The 16,536-nt window shown below is 39.2% G+C and overlaps 1 protein-coding gene and 1 pseudogene across 1 annotated transcript in view; one reads left to right on the forward strand and one right to left on the reverse strand.

The window, feature by feature from the left end:
• LOC141996814 (plasmanylethanolamine desaturase 1-like) overlaps window positions 1-16,536 on the forward strand; it is an 81,094-nt gene that overhangs the window by 9,629 nt on the left and 54,929 nt on the right. The window lies entirely within an intron of this gene.
• Window positions 14,535-16,517, reverse strand: LOC141996792 (E3 SUMO-protein ligase KIAA1586-like; annotated as a pseudogene).

Consider the following 16,536-nt stretch of genomic DNA (forward strand, 5'->3'; position numbering starts at 1 on the left):
GGTGGAGTACCCATATGTTTATTTCATGAAAAGCAAATTGCTAAGATGTTTGTAATTTTAATGGAGATGGAGTCTGAAGGGTTAATTTTTCAACTGGTTTTGAAACCTTGTATTTTACAATGAAAAGGTCATGTTTGTGGATGGACATTAGGGGGTATTTTTGGCACAGTGTGTCACAGATTGAGCCGCATGACTTCCATTAATGTTAATGTGAATAGCACAACTATATCTATGCCCGTTTTCCTAAAAAATTCTTTAGATGTAATTATATAATAGTAAAATCATTCTTAATTAGCCTTGAACAGTGACATTTTTAGGCTTCAGAGTGGCAACTAATTTGTGTATACAGTTTAAAATAATACAATTATAATTTCAACATGTTTGTAACTAAAACATAAAAAGTGAGCCCTAACAATCAAGAAATGGTGAAAAGTTCTTTCTGCAGCTAAAAATCTGTGTTGAATGTATGTCCAGAATAGGAGCATGTGCAGCTAAATAAATATAAGGTAAAAATGCTATTTTGTGAAGTCTCTCTTTGAATATTGAAGTTTTTGGTGTAACTTGTATTTTTGTTTAATACCACTGTTACGTTCGTAATCTGGAAATGGTACTCCTCCTCCTCCTTGGAAAAATGCAGTTTGGATCAGGAGCGGGGGGCGGGGGTGTCACAGTTCTGGAATTTGTTTCAATTGCAGGTCTCAAAGAAAAGGTGCGGCACTCCACGGAGCTAGGACCCAGTTTACTAATGCAGGCTCCCAGTCTGCAAATGGATAAGTGGTACAGATCTTTACACCTATGCTAAGTTCTGTTGAAGCCAGTGGGACTCAATATATGCGAAAGGGTCAGTGCAAGTGCACCTATTTGTGGAATCAAGGTCATGTTCTGCATGCACACAGACACACACGCTCTCTCTCTCAATCCACGGGAGCCTGAGTTGCAAGCTTTGTGGACCCCAAGGACTGACCTGGATTCATTTTCAGCATGCATATTATTGCTGTTATGTATAAGAAGATACTTATTCAAGCAATTATGTTCAGAACCAATATACCAAAGCTTTGATCTTTGATTTGGAATTTCCGGTCCACTACGTTTACTTTGCACTGCTCAGGTGGCACCAAGTGGAAGGATTCTGGTCATAGCCATCAGGCAGAGAATTCCCCTCATGCTGGAGAAGTTTCTGCTGGTATCAGTGTGACAAAGGAAGTGGAGCTGGCTCCTCCACCCTCACACCTTCCTCCATGTGCAGACACAAATGGTTATAACAATATCTCAGCTTCATCAGTAGATTTGAAAGCACTTTACAAAGGATGTCAGTATAATTATCAAATGAGTGTCTAGAGCCTACACATCAAAGTTACCTTTCAGTCTCTTTCCATCTATTAAAAACTGCTGCACAGCTGGTTTAAAATAAGCTTTGTTGCGTCACATCAGGAAAAGTGATGATCCTTAAGCAGTAAATAATTTCAATAAATGATCTACTGGTATTTTGACGCTGGTTGGATGTTGCTCAGAAATGATAACATACACATTACACAATGACTCAATCAATGCAGAAAAACTTGCGTATTTTTTTAAAAAAAAAACTTCATACAAAGGAAATCCTGTCTGGCTACTCCCTGTGACAGTTTTATGCATATCTGTTTCAGTCAGTCAGTCAGAAAAAGCACAGAGATATTTCTGTCACCAGCACCTTGTCCTGATTTCCTCATGCATGTGTTTTTATGTACCTCGTGGAAGTAACTCTTTCAATCTGATCCGGGTATTTACCTCTGAATCTTCACTGCAAATTCTTCACTATTGTAGCTTAAATATCACCACATCTTCAGTGAGGGCCTGATTCTGTGACACATGCTCACACTGAGTAATTCTCCTGTACAAAAATACTTCCATTAACTATGGGTGGTAAGTGATATTCAGTGTGACAGCAAAGGTTACAGATTCTCTGGACCTTGGTACTGGGTGGACTGAGTTCTGTTAAAAGTACCTGTTGGCATTAATTGCTCAAACTCTCTTAGAATCATAGAATATCAGAGTTGGAAGGGACCTCAGGAGGTCACTTGTCACTTGCTGTTCAACAGCAAACCAATAAACACCTACTGGATTACTTTCTTCTGCCTCTCATGTGGATTTAGCTTTTTGCCTCCTTACAGTGATAGTCCTAAAATCCAGATATGATGCTACTCATGCTCAACTCACAGCACTTCACAACAAAAACAATCCTACCCAGTCCTCTCCCTGCCTCAAATGTTTGAAAGTATAAGAGAATGGATTAAAACCCATTTAACATGCTTCACAAAAGAAATGTTTGCTTTACTTCCTTCTCACTTAGGTCCTGTCCTTGGCACATGTTTTTAAAATGAATCCAATAACTTACTTTCTCTAGTTCCTTCTGGTCTAAAAGAGAGAGCTACTCACATCTCAGCCTGCTTTCCCACAAGCGTTAATTTTTTCTTTAAGGGAATTAGTATATTCTTTCCTTGCTTTAGTTCTTCTCTCAATTAAGCTCTCTCCTAATGAGGTACAGTATCAAAATCTTCCTAATCAAGATCAACTAACAGATGCTCCTTCCAACTTTATTCTGTGTTTCCCATTGACCTCAGTATGTGATTCATTAATGTTGAAAAGAGTAAGTAAGAGAGATTCAGCACTTTCTATCCTGTAACCCTAACATAGGCTTTAGTGCCCTTGTTTAACTGTGTGAGTAACTGTGTGATCTTCCTTGGCACACCATTTAACTCCAATAGCTTCCTCTCACCAAAGAAAATCCATAAATGTTTAAAGTCCAGAAAACACGCCTACAGGTCAGATCCAAATTTCTGGTACTTCTCTGTTATTTGTGATAGGTGGAAATTTAACTAAGTACTACTTTTGCCTTTCCTGGTGCTAACTTTATTCAGTTTCTTACTTATTTCAGGTGACCCTGTACCCTGTTTTACATTTTCCTTGGAACCCTTGGCAGGTCTGTTTCATGGACATTCTTAACTATTCTTTATGATTTCCTTGTTGTATGGTATAACAACTGCTTTCTTCCAGCTCTGTGTTACTTTTTTTTTTTTTTTTTTTTTTTTTGCCCTTCACGCTGCACAGATTATAAAATGAGATTTCTCTGCTTCTGACCACTGATCTGCTGTGCCTCTTCTTCTAATCTGCTGTCCTTTTAGTACCTCCACTTTGATTCCACATGTTCTTGGGTGGCCTTTCTTATCCCACCCCCTCTTTTGGATTTAGTGCTTTCTGTAGCTTTTTGGAAGCTGCAGCTCTCTCCATGTTCATTGTCTGTTTGGCATCAGCATGATCTGCAGCTTCGCTCTCTCTCTCTTTCATCCTTCAGAAGATCTCTGCTGCATATGGTGGCCACCTTTCTTTAAAACGGCTTATGCAATCACTCTTTCAAAAACTTAAGCAACCTACCAATGTACTGTCTCTACTATTCTTATCTTCAGTATTCCCCTCCCCCACCCCAGTTTGAGCTCTGTCACTCTGCATGATTAATGCAGAATAAATAGGATTGGCAAACAGTTTTGGTTCTTATATATTGGCTTTCTGTGGGTTCTCAAGTTTTTTTAACCTCTCTGCTAGAAAACCTGCTTCTTTCTCTCTCGGTACCATCCCTTGAGCACTGTTTCTTTCTCTGCTTTTCTGTCTTTGTCTGTTGTCTCCAGGGCCTCCACTGTCACATCATACAGTTCTTCCATCATATCTGTCATTTCTGACCTGATCTACCTCTCTTGGTTGCCTGCATTTTCTCATTAGTTTCAGAGCATCCCCTACTGATTCCGTCAAGCCCGTTTTTTTTTAAAACATTTTCCACAGCTTTTCTAATTTTTTTCCGAAGACTTTTAAAAATGTCCTCTAACAACTAAAGTGAACTGGTGGGGTTTTTATGTGTTTGCTTTCTTTTTTCACTTCCTGTAGTCTTTCTTAACAACCTTCAATCCATCTCATTTGTGTGACTTCCCACCAGTTACAGGGGTATTTCTGAAACTACCGAGGAATGGCAAGGTCCCATGTCAATTTGCTTTTACAATTTGTGCTTTCAGCATGCTGAAATTAACTGAGGGTTACTACCATGTAACTTTAGGATCCTGAGCTTTTAATGTGGTACGTCCAAGTATGCTTCACTAAGAGTTTATGCTGACAGCATGTTCTGTATTGTCTTGAGCTTCCAGTTGCATAGTTTTAACAAACTTAACCTAGTGACAGTCTCTTTCCTAAGGCCAGGTTTCCTGGGAGATTTTTCCCACATGACACAATTCTCTCAAACTGGAGCACTGACATCTCTTAGCAAAACTAGCTCATCACGCTTTAGTACTATCTATGTGATACCCCTCCACACACGCACACTGTTCATTGTAAACCCCTCCCAAAGACTGTTGGTACATAATGTCTGGCTATTCTAGGTAATTCTATTATTTTCATCCCCATGAGAGCTGACCATATAGGTTTTATTATTATCGCAGTGCCTGAATTTGATTTTAGTATACTAGATACATGGAACCCAAGAGACCAATGGATTCTACTAACTTCTTAGTTTTGTAAACTCCTCCCTCCCCCTTACTTTAAAACACTTTTTCATGGGAAATTTAATGAAAGAACAACTCCAGAACATAGTTCCAGCTGTGAAATGATTGAGAGGAATACTTAATGTCACCAGCAATAGACCATGTAATGCATGTAAGATGTATCCACATTGGTAGGTGTTGACCATTTGACATAAAAGCAGGAATGTTGTTTTTGTTAAAATAACAATTGAGTTAATGTTTTGCATCTTTTTTTTTTCTGAGTAAACAGCACTATGCAACTTGTTATTATTCTCTGCCATTGCTAGAAAGCTGGACAATAGAGCACTCAGATACCACAGTGATGACAATTTTTAGATAGTGAGATTGGGCAATAGACTATTGTTCATGATAAGAGACAAGCAAAGGAATCAATACAGCACACTCATGCTGTTTTTGTGAATGCTTTACAAATTATATATATATATACTTTTATTGACTAAAAGTACAGTGCAACAAATAGAAACTGTAGTTTCAAGTATCTGTGCAAAATAATGCCCTTGGATTGTAAAATTTGAGTAATTGTGAAATAATGCTTTTGACATATTATATCATGATCTTTATAACATGGTACTGTAGTTAAACTAGGACATAGGGATTCTGGAGGTGTATGTTTTGTTGCCCACTGTGCTACAGGCTGTCTGTGTCACTTCAGGAAAATAACTCCTATGTGCCAAATAACTTCTCTTTTCCATCTGTAAAATGGGATAATAGAATTTTTGAGGCTTAATTTATAGTTCTTTTGTGACACTGTCACCACCCCCTCTGCAGTCACATGACAAGGCTGCAGACAAACTGCTCTAACCAAGCCATCTTTGTAACTCTGTGTAAGCCCTGCAATTACTACCTGACCGCATGTTGCAGTTCCAACTTCCTGTAGATGTTATGAGCTGCAACTGTTCTTTGGGTTGTTATTGCGAAGCTATTGTTAAAGGAGAAATCCATTTTAAAGTGTAAAATGGTGTAGTTTTTAACTGGCACAATAACCCTTGTTCTGTCATGCTTTCCTCTTTCCTGCTTCTAATAACCCAATAAATATATATACCCTAAATGGATTAAGAGTCAGCTGTAACACTTTCCTCAGTGCTTCACAGCTGTTCTGTTTCGTACCCTCTATCAAGTGATATAGAACAGCTTTTATAGGGCCATTTGTCCCCATTCCTTTCCAGGAGCCAATCAGAATATTTATCATACACTGTGTTAGTGTGTTACATTTCTGCCCCTCACTATAGTATCCAGATACTGTGCGTTGTCCTGTCCCCATCAAGCTAGTGTGGTTAAAAGGTGATCTTATCTCCTGGAGTCAAGTCCTCACTGTTTCTAGTAGCACTGCTCCTGTTCTGTTGGTTAAATTAAACTAGAACTCCCTAACCTTGCGATCTTGAGTTGTAGATATAGTGGTCAGACTCTGTTTAGGTGGTGCCGTCCCCACAGATGACAGGAGAGGTGGTTTCCCACCACAAAGGGCAAGGTTTAAAACTTCTATGAATCCCACCAATTGGGCTAGCGTCTTTGATAATGGCTGCAAGGATGCATGAGTTATGTCAGTATATGTCATTGCTTGGGAGAATGGAAGGAGGGGTGAGTATGCATTGAGCTGCCTCTGCTTTGTGATTTTACAGACACTGTATAAGAAAAAAAAAAACACTTCGCAGTTTTCCTTTGAAACAGAAATGTAGGGCTGGAAAGGATCTCAAGAGGTCAGCTAGTGCATCCACCTGCACTGAGGCAGGACTAAATACACCTAGACCTTCCCTGAAAGGTGTTTGTCCAACCTGTCTTAAACACTTCCAAAAATGGGGGTTCCACAATCTCCCTTGGAAGCCAGTGCATAACTATCCTTATTGTTAGAAAACTTTTTCTAATTTCTAACCTAAAATTTCCCTTGCTATAGATTACACCAATTACTTTTTGTTCTACCTTCAGTGGACATGGAGAACAATTGCTTACCCTCTTCTTTAAAAAAGCTCTTAACATATTTGAAGACTGTTGTCAAGTTGCCCTTCCGTTTTCTTTTTTCAGGATTATCCATGCCCATTTTTATCCTTTCCTCATCTATCACATCTTCTAAAAAAAATATTTTATTGCTCTTCTGTGGACTTTCTCCATTTTATCCACATCTTTCCTAAAGTGTGGCGCACAAAACTGGATGCAGTACTCCAGCTGAGGCCTCACCTCCCATGTCGTGCATAGGACACTCCTGTTAATATAACCTGAATGATGCTTGCCTTTTTCGCAGCTTCATGTTGTTGGCTCACATTTAATTTGTGATTAAACACTATAACTCTGAAAGCCTTTTCAGCAGTTCAGTTGGCTATCCAGTTATTCCCCATTTTGTAGTTGTGCATTTGATTTTTTCCCTTCCTTACTGAAGTGTTTTGCTCTTGTTGATTTCAGACCAATTCTCCAGTTAGTCAAGGACACTTGGAATTCTAATCCTGTCATCCAAAGTGATTGCAACCCCTCCCAGCTTGAGGTCATCCACAGATTTTATAAGCATTCACGCCAATTCATTATCCAAGTCATCGAAGTTCAGCTGACTTGTCTATAATTCCCTGGGACTTCTTTATTCCTCTTTTTAAAGATAGGTGCTATGTTTGCCCTTCTCCAGTTTTCTTGGACCTCACCCATCCTGCATGGATTATGAAACATAATTGCTGATGGTTCTAAGATTGCTTCAGCTTGTTCCTTAAGTACTCTAGGATGAATTTTATCAGGCCCTGCTGACTTGAATATATCTAACTTATCTAAATATTCTTTAACCTGTTCTTTTCCTGTTTTGGGTTTGGGTTCCTTCACCCTTGTAGCTAATACTGTGTTAAGCAGCTGGTCACAATTTAACCCTTTTAGTGAAGGCTGAAGCAAAACAGGCATTACACACTTCAGCCTTTGTGATGTTACCCACTAATAGCTTTCCTTCCCTGCTAAGTAGTGGACCTCTGTAGGGAACTCTGTATTATCCTGCTTGCTACATTCATTGTGGGGAACCCTGAAATGAAGAGGAGGGTTAGGCATTGTTGGGGGTCTGGGAATAAAATAATACTGTTAGCATTATTTTGTGAAGGGGAGAGCATCTTAAATGAATAGCTGAATAGCCTGTTCCCTTATTCCTTATTATGTATGGATTTTTAAGAAGTTGTTGTCTCTTTCAGTATACTTATTCTCACATAAAGGGGATATTTCTGCAATTTTTTTGGCAATATTAAAATCCTAATTTACTGAAAGATGTAATAAAAAGGGGGAAATAAATGCTTTAACACAGTCCATTGTCACATGCAAAATCCTTGATTTGTTAAAAGAGCCATGTAGAGAGGAAGCATTTTATCTTAATCTCACTGGGCTCTGTTCAGCAGAAAAGAACCACAGACTTTTGTGGTACAGAAGTCCACAGATCTGGCTCTGTGGTGGGTGTCTCCCATAGAGTTCTTGCTTAAGGTTGGAAAGCTTATACATTGAATCAGTAGGGTCCAATTATTAGCTTCCCCACCACCCTCTTTCCATAATACTGATTTTTGTGCAATCGCATCCACAGTCACTAGCCAGGTGTGTCCTTCTGCTTGAGAGAAATGCTGAAACTTTTTAATTCCGAGAGTTCTATTACTTGTGGTGGTTTCTTTTTTTTTAAATGTATCATCTTTCAGGGGTGTGTGTGTGTGTGTGTAATGCACAGCTATCATATTCTCAAATAAAATACTTTCATTTAAAGTTACAGTTGCTTCAGTAAGTACTTTAAGCCTTTATGCAAAAACAATTCAAACAAACCTAAACGTTAAAGTATCAAAATGATGCGTTAAGGTCATTTACAAAGCATATTGTGATACTTCGCAGCTCATACATTTGCTTACCAGCAGTAAGATTTACGCATTCCAATAGCCTTATCTCTGACCCATAAAATAGATTTATAAATATTTCTTGGAGAGACCTACATCAGGAGGTCTGCAGCAGGGGAGCATCCAGTACATGGTTTGAAGGACAAAAAGAAAGCAAAGTAGTGCACCAGACTGCCAGGTGTGCACCGTACCTACCGTAACTTTGAGATATTCAATTTTATGAACTTAGTCTCCAATTAGTTCATAAAATAGGGGTTTTAATATGCTTGGGAGGATCTCATGTACAGGGACTGCACAAGTACACAGATTGCTAAAGAGGTATTGGAGGGTTACAATCCTGGGACGCATTCATGAGTGTTTTCCACTGACTTCTGCTAGCAAAAAACTGCTTGCAGGGGTGCCCAACAGTAGCAAGCCCACTCTGGTGGTACAGAAGGAGTCAGGGAGGCAAATGGCACAGTTCAGAAGGTGATATGGCCAGGTTGGCTGAATGCTGCTGAGTCAGTATATTCTCCATGCAGCTTTTGTTGGTTGGGCTCCTGTGAAAAATGCAGAACCAGTGTGAAGGGCAGCCATGAGAACAGCATATGGCCTCCCCTGGGGATGCATGCCCACATTATCACAGATGCCTAGGGGTACAATATGTGTGTATTGAATCTCATGTTTTAAATTTGAGTGTGCTTGTCTGTATAGATAGATACATAGCAGCCCTTACGCTATCCCTCACCTGCAGACACTGTAGGAGGCGTGGCTGGTGCAAGGGTTTCTGTCTGGTACTTCCCTGTGCTTTGCTGTTCCTTAGCTGCTCTATTGGCCCCTTGGAGCAATTGGCAGTGGTGCAAATTAGAGTAGTCTTCAGGCTTTTCTATCTTATGCTGGCACACGGTCATCTGCACAATTCTCTCCTGAGTTTTAGAGTGTGCGCCTTGGCCAGAGCCTGGGATCTGGACCTCTAAGACTAATTTCTAATTTATGTTTCACCACTTTACGACTTCTGTTTTTTTTTTTTTTTTTCAATTCATTCTTTCAGGACAAGGAAATACTCAGTTCTCTGATACAGTGTTTGGGCCGCAAACATGGCAGGGACATATTTAAATTTAAAGCAAAAAAAGTGGTTTTTATCTTGTGGTTTCTGGTGTTCATGTGTTTTGTTTATTTTTTTCATATACAAAACCCAAATGTTAGAACCTAACTATGTGGTTGTGTCTCTTTTAATAGTTTTTTAGAATAAATATGCTAGATTGATTTTTCATGTAATGGAAAGATTAGGTTTTTACTGTAATTCTCTTGATGACCCTTAGTAATGGAGCATCACATAAAAGGCTCTCTTCTAAGAAGGCAAAATCTTCCTTAAAGTTAAAATACAATTCTTTTGAAGAACACTTACTAGCTCTTATACAAACTCTTTTCTTTATCTTTAGTGTCTTTGTTTGAGATATGACTTTAGTTTTTGATCTTTTACCATCTTTTATCATCTTTGCCTAAGCTTTTATATTGCAATTTTTTTATTCATACTTTCAATTTTCTCTTATATGATTGTTTTATGGTTTTAGGTTTCTAAAATGTGTTAGATTTTTTTTCTTTTTTTCCTAAGATTAGCTTTCTTCTCCCCACTTTTTAGGTCCATGTGTTGTTTTTTTTTTCTTTTTCTTAATTTAAAGCTTTACCTGCTTCAATGTAGTCTCTTCCTTGCATCATATTATTCCATTTCCTGCTAATTAGCATGGAGAAATTTTATTAAAAGTTTCTTTTTTCCATTCACAACATCTCAAGGCTTGGGCCTGTGTGAAACTGGCAGAGAACAGGTGTCTGAAATTAAAGCATACAACTTTATAAATGCAAACTTTTAAAAATTAAAAGTGTTCTTTCTCAGGAACAAATGTTGATTAGCTTCCTAGCTATTCTTTAGGAAATACATTCTAGCATAATTTTTGCCATTTTTGCTATACCAGATCTCATAGATCAGGTCAGTAATTGCAGGGGAGACCTCTAAGATACAGGTGCTCTGGGAAGGTGTTGGTGATTCTGCCAATGTTGCTTTTCTCTGTGCTTCTGGAAGTGTCCTCTTTTGGATTGGACACAAAAGAGATTGTCCGATCATTAAAAGATCCTATGGGACTTCTTGGAGGAGTATGGGTCCTGGCCAAATTACAGCTTGGATAATTACATGCCATCTATTTGAATCCCCAGTAAAGTTCTGATTGGATATGGTGGGTATTGTTCACTTTCTGCCCTAAAGAGTTGTGTAGTACTGCTGTGTGTGTGTCATTAAACAGCTGCTGTATTCCACCCTAGGGATGGCTGAAATTCAGTTGTGGATGAAGTAAATGATTCCTGTATCTGGTGCCTTACCTACCATTACAGGGGCATTGTGAGGTTTAATTAATAAACATTTGCAAAAGGCCTTGAGATTCACTGATGGGTGAGTGGCTGGAGAAATACAGAAGTATTGATTTGAATTTTCTTTCAATTCGATGAACAATAGAGGGGCTTCCCCCTTTACGTGCAGTTTTTGTGACAGGCTCCTTCCTTCTGCTGAAAAGCTATGTATTTTTAATATAATGGACTGCAGTGTTAAACTCTCTGACGGTAACCTGTGTTAGATTTCACATGTTTGAGGTCCCACCTTTAAATGATGAGGCTTAGCCAATTGGAAACTTGCTGTATTTGGCCTCTGCTCAAACAGCTGCTGCTCTGGTGGTGATTAAAGCAGAAGTGGTTGGGTGGTGATCATTATTTATTAATTCTTTTGGTTTATACACTACAACTATCTCTAACTTCCTAGGCACTTTTCAAACTTCTAAAAACATGTGCGGTGATCAGATTCATACCAACATTACAATCTTTCAGCCCCAACTAAGATTCTCCATCATGTTAAAGCCTTCTTATTTCCAATCATCCTTCTCAAGAAAAAACTGTTAATGTGTCCTGATGGTCAATAGATTCAAGCTCCGGCAGACTAAGCCAGGAAGCAAATTCCAGAGTGAAGGGCCCTCTGCTGAGAATGACTTGCCCACAGCTCCCAGATGAACAATTATCCAGCTGATCTCAAGTGTTGAGATACCACCCAGAAAGAGGGGGTGTCACAGATACTGAGAGTCCAAATGAAAACGGCTTTATAGATCAAAGATAGTGGTTTGAATTGCACATGGAAAGAAAGCAGCAGCCAATGCATCTTCTGGAGCATGGGTGCAAATACCTTCAAAGTAAGCTGGCAACTGCATTCTGCGCTACAGGAAGCTTCCAAGTGTACCCCCATATAAAATGCATTTTGGTGATTTGTTTTGGAGGTGACAAAGGCATGAGTTTTGATGACTAGGTTCATATCTGAAAGGATAGGTCTCCTTGCCAACTGCAGATTCAAAAAGCATACTTGGCCACAGTCGTTCACTGTACATCCAATAGCATCTGCAGGTTCAAGAGGTATCCTTAGTTGCAAATCTGAATAAAAAAGACAGGCATATTCTCTCAATGCAAGGGTAGGTATTGCCTCCAACACTCAAGTAAGTGTGCTAGAGTGGTAGGGAAGTCACTGGCTGTCAAAGAAGACCGTGGGACATGTTCAGCAAACTAGTCAGATGGTTGGGGGAAGCAGAAATAGGATGCGGGAGCAATAGTGGTGGCTGCAACAAGAATAGGGGTGTAGAAAGTAGAACTATCCATGTATTAGATGAAAGAAAAAAGTGGAAAAACGTGAATGTTGAGGCTACGCCCCAAAGGAAAGAAGATGTTTTGCACAAATCTGCACAACCCATTTGAGATTCTTTGTTGTGCTTATACTGTGTCCCTGCAAGCTAATTTTATTGCTCTCATATTGGGGGTGCTTTAAGGAAATGTTCTAGTCTTGTGGAATGTTGTAGAGGAGTGAAAGTGACAGGTGATGGGTGTGATGCAGGAGGACCAAAGATTCCTCTTTCATCGTCCCTTTTAAACATAATGCCACATTTTTTTGTGCAGGTTCTATAAGTGGGCTCCAAGGATTAATACATTAATTAATCTTGATTAATAAAATACTGGTGAAAGTCTTAGCAAACCAACTTTATTTTGCCCTACCACTACTCATTCATGCTGACCAGTCTGGCTTTATTCAATGAGCAGGCACAATTCATAACAATTTAACAAGCATTTAAGCATATTGATCAAGTTAACCAAGTGAATTAATGTGGCTGCCTCCTAGCATTAGATGCAGAGAAGACATTCAACAGGGTTCTTTGGGGCTATCATTCAGTAGTAGTAGAGAAATTGAATTTTGGACATCAGTTTATAACCTTTGTCCAACTGTTCTACAGTTTTCCTTCATTTGAGTGGCACATAACATCAGAAGCTTTCTTCTTAAAGAGCGCCACCATCTTCCCTTTGCTGTCTCCACTGAACCAATTGCAATAGCTATCAGAGATTATCTTGAGACTCAGGCCATGCCAAGCCGCTATAAAGAACATAAATTGTCCTTTCCAGATGTGACCTCTTGCTTTATGTCTGGAAGTACACCCTCTATTCAGTATCTTAAAGGCCTATGTCACTATAACTGTCCATGTATATTTAACCAAGGCTGAGGTGAAACCATTAGGTACTAATTCAGCATATTCTAATTTTTCACGTCAGTAATCCTCTTCCCACCCTTTGAGGGATTTGGACACTTCGGGATACAAATCTCACCCAATTTAACCAAACTAATAACACTAAATCTACAACCCCTTTTATATACCTTACATTGTGACCCTCAAATGATATGCTTTTTCTTTGTTTGCTTGAGTCAACTTGGTAAAAATGAATGATCTTCCTTGAGTGTTACAGTTCCTGCAAATCCTCCCACTTTGACTATCTGCAGAAATTTTATGTGGCATAGTAAGAGACCGATAATCAGCTTGTTGAGGTTGTCTCAGTAGAGGGCAACTGCACCTGTATTCCCCCTGCATGGTCTCTTGAGGACACCCACACTAGGCTCCTGGATCCTTAGCTGTCACCTCTTTTGGGCGGAGACCCACATCTTTCTCCCTCCTGACAGGCTGCATAGTTCCCTGCTTACACTGTGCTATTCCTACCAAGCCAGACTGTCTAAACGGGCCAGTGCTTTGGTTTCTTTCAGAAATCTTACGAACAGCATAATTGCCAACCATAACCAATTGCCAGTTATAAGTTGCCAGGCAGCCCTTTATAAGAAAGCACATTTATTCTTCAGGTGAAAGCATTTCAGAGAAAACATTAAACAATGTTTTTCAAAGACGATGTTTAGTTATGTCCACATCCCAAGTTTCCCGAAGGTATTGTTTTACATCAACTACGTCATCCATCTCCATTTTTGTTTTCCTGAAGCCACATCAGACTAGGGAGGATGCTGCCTTCCATACTCTTGATGTCAGGAGCGCATTTTTCTTCTGTCTGGGCAGAACCAAATCATTTAAAAGGTCTCCAAGGCTGTTCATCTCATTTTCTGTTACATCCAAAGGGTCCACGGTCTCTTCCCAGTGACACTTGAGGTGGATTTTGGAGCGTATGATTTCTTCTTATGCATCTGCCGATATACAACCTCCTCCTAGGGTATTAGCCCATTCCACGAGGTCTCTGTCTACCTTTATGGTATTACTTAAACACATTATCATTGCTGAGATGTGAAAGCTACTACTTGGACTTCGATACATACTTTTTTCCAAGCATTATGTAGTGGTTCATTCTTCTAGGTCGGATGCAGTCCTTGGGAGTGCAGAGTTGGCTTCAGCACTGGACTCTGATCCAAACCTCCCTACTTCATGGATACTACTTGGAAATCACCTGAGGAGAAGCACCCAGAGGGATGCTACTCGAAGAAGAAGACAAGGTTACTCACAATGTTCCCTCTAATTTTTGACAGGCCGTGTACGCAAAACAATTTCTTCTGTGCAAATTTGTGCGCCATGAGGCAAATGCGCCCAAGCAAGTAAAATGCTTATACATTTTAAAAGTTTTAATTTTCAATTTGTGTCAATTTATATGGGTTTTCAGACAGAGACATCATAAGTAAAAAAAGAGAAACAAGAGTTTGTGTTTTAAATTTAAAATTTTCTTTAAAAATATCAATAAATGATTATCAGCCAAGAATAAGATATGTAATTACAAATGCATTTTAATTTCCTTATTGGTCAAAATGTCAAAGACTGCTAAACTAACCTTACTGTTTTTCCCTGCAATCTTTTTCATTTGCCCATTCAGTATAAACTCTGTCCAGATCTATCAGTCCTCCATCCAGCTGGTAACTCTTAATACACATCAGCATGTCCAAATGATCTACTTGTAAACGATTCCATAGTTTGGTTTTCAGAGTGTTCATTAAGCTAAAGCCACGCTCACAGTCTGCACTTGATGCTAGGAATGTTCCTCCAATATCCATCAACTTTGCAAGATCCTGAAACTGTTCGTTCTGGTGAGCAACTGTCACCATATCCGGAAAACTTAAAACCAATTGGCTTTTGATTCTTTTGGCTACTGCAAACTTGAAGTCGTACTGACTGACTATAACAATCTCTTCAGCAAGAAAGTCTTTGTATTTTGAACATAGGGATTTGACCTGATGAATTCCAAAATTGAAATCACACTTAACTATTGCTGCACAATCAAAAGTGGACCACTCCTGGACTTCATCCTCTGGAAACCCGTCTGTCAAATGTGCACACAAGATGTTTATGAAAGTTGTTATGGAAATGGTATCAGTTTCATTATTTTCTTGCGAGCTCATATCTAAGAGAGCCTTAAATTTGTCACTTCATAAGCCTGAATCTCCAAGGTACTGTCTTCTGCTCTTGTTCAGTTTACCTTGGGCGAGGTGAAATGCTTCAAGAGGTGTAAGGCCCCGTTTCTGGAGCAGCGTGGATAGTGAAGCCAGCTCCGACAAAACATCATTCAAAACGTCTAATGTTATTCGGTATTCCATGGTATTCAGCTTTTTGTGGCAGTATTTAGAAACTGGATCAGTATCTTTGTCTTGCTCAAAATATTCCAGAAGAGGATTATAGTTGCGAATAATTGCTCAAAGTGCAAAGTGCCTAGATAACCAGTGCACTTCATTGAGTGGCCTGAAAGCCACTGACTCGCATTCAGAAGCATACACTATTTCCTGAAATTTGCATTTTCTCCTGGATGACTGACAGAACACCATGTAGACAGTTCTCATTAGGTTTCGATGTCTCTTATCAGCTTGACCTCTTTCCATGCATCGGAAATCCCCCAAGTCTTCCCGATGTGCAACGCAATGTTGCTGGACTAAGTGTGGAATATCATGTTTCAGCTGAGCCGCTGCGCCATTGAGTTTGCCCAACATCACGGAGACACTGTCAGATGTGAACCTTACCATTTTCATTAGATCAAGTTGGTGTTTTTTATAAAAGTCTTTGATTGCAGACACTATTGAAACAGCATCACATTCTTGCAATCGTAATAGTCCACCAAACGAAGTTTTATAGTCTGCAGAATTTATGGATCTATATTTAAAGTAGAGTATCAAGTATCTGTTAGTGGATATATCAATGCTTTCATCAACAGCTAGAGTATGACACATTGCTGATGCTATTTCATGCATGAGGTTGTTCTGGACAATGCAGTTGATAATTTCAAGAAATTCAAAAGCATAATTTTTACTTCTCCAGCTCGCTGGTATGCGCACATACTTTTCCATATGGTCATTAATATCCTGAACAGAAAGCATTGAGCTGTTCATTTTAATAGCCAGCAACACATTGTCAATAAGTACCTTGATTTCTTCTGGGTTTGAGTGCTTGCGTTCAAGATGAATTTGCCGCCTCTGCTTTTCAGCTGGACTTTCAAGAATCATGCTAAGCAATCCGCTCCGGAAGGAAGGGTTTTTGTTTCTAGGTCTTGTTACACCATCTAAATGAGACTTATTTGACAGATGACACTTTAAGAAATCCAACTTCCATACATTGTTCCACATTCTTCCTGTTGAAAATTCTTCCAGAGCTCTGGCATCTCGACAATATACACAAACCACTTCGTTGTCCTCCTCATACGTGAATATTTCACAAAGTTTAACAGGCATTACACTATGTGACTTTGGTGTAACCGTCTCTATAGTCTCATCCAGCCATCCAGATTTAAATGAAGTCTTTCTTTTACGCTTTTGACCTCTAGACAGTGACATTTTGGGATTGATTTTTTTA

The sequence above is a fragment of the Natator depressus genome, chromosome 12, assembly GCF_965152275.1.
Source record: "Natator depressus isolate rNatDep1 chromosome 12, rNatDep2.hap1, whole genome shotgun sequence".
Taxonomy (NCBI): Eukaryota; Metazoa; Chordata; order Testudines; family Cheloniidae; genus Natator; species Natator depressus.